Below are 783 nucleotides of genomic sequence, written 5' to 3' on the forward strand. Positions count from 1 at the left end.
CGGATGATAGGTGGCTGGCACAGGTTGCTGTGATCGCTGGAAGTTGCTCACGAACTGCGCTGATTCACTAGAAATTACGCACTGATCAGTCTCATGGGCATCAGCACAAAGCTCACAGACAGTAGTGATTTGATTAACTCCATAATTAGCCAAAGTGTCCACCTTCATTGTCAAAGCCTTAAGTTGGGCAGCTATAGCAGTTGCTGCGTCCAACTCCAGAATTCTTGCTACTTTTCCCTGAGTCAGTCTCTGGGAAGGATTCATGTACTCGTTAGCAGCCATCAGTTCAATAAGTTCATACGCTTCATCATAGCTCTTAGCCCACAAGGCTCCTCCTGATGCTGCATCAAGCATGGGTCTAGAAGTAGCACCCAATCCATTATAGAAATAATTGATAATCATCCAATCAGGCATGCCATGGTGTGGGCACTTCCTTAGCATCTCCTTATATCGATCCCAAGCCTCACACAGAGATTCTCCAGTTTGTTGCGTGAACTGGGTAAGAGCATTCCTGATTGCTGCAGTTTTCGCCATGGGGAAGAATTTAGTGAGAAACTTTTGAGCGAGATCTTCCCAAGTGGTGATAGACCCTGCTGGTAGAGAATATAACCAGCACTTAGCTTTATCCCTCAGAGAGAATGGGAAGAGTTATAGCTTGATAGCATCTTCAGTCATATCATTGAACTTGAAAGTGTCACAGATCTCGATAAAATCCCTGATGTGCATGTTGGGGTCTTCGGTAGGAGAACCCCCAAACTGAACTGAGTTCTGTATCAACTGGAT

General features: G+C 45.2%; 1 non-coding gene across 1 annotated transcript; it reads left to right on the plus strand.

Annotated features, from left to right (window-relative positions):
- The first annotated feature begins 412 nt into the window (after nucleotides 1–412).
- Nucleotides 413–519, plus strand: LOC141681816 (small nucleolar RNA R71). The gene has a single exon (XR_012559245.1). It is a non-coding gene; the product is annotated as a small nucleolar RNA R71 (small nucleolar RNA).
- Nucleotides 520–783: the final 264 nt, after the last annotated feature.

The sequence above is a fragment of the Apium graveolens genome, chromosome 1 (genome assembly GCF_009905375.1).
Source record: "Apium graveolens cultivar Ventura chromosome 1, ASM990537v1, whole genome shotgun sequence".
Classification (NCBI taxonomy): domain Eukaryota; kingdom Viridiplantae; phylum Streptophyta; class Magnoliopsida; order Apiales; family Apiaceae; genus Apium; species Apium graveolens.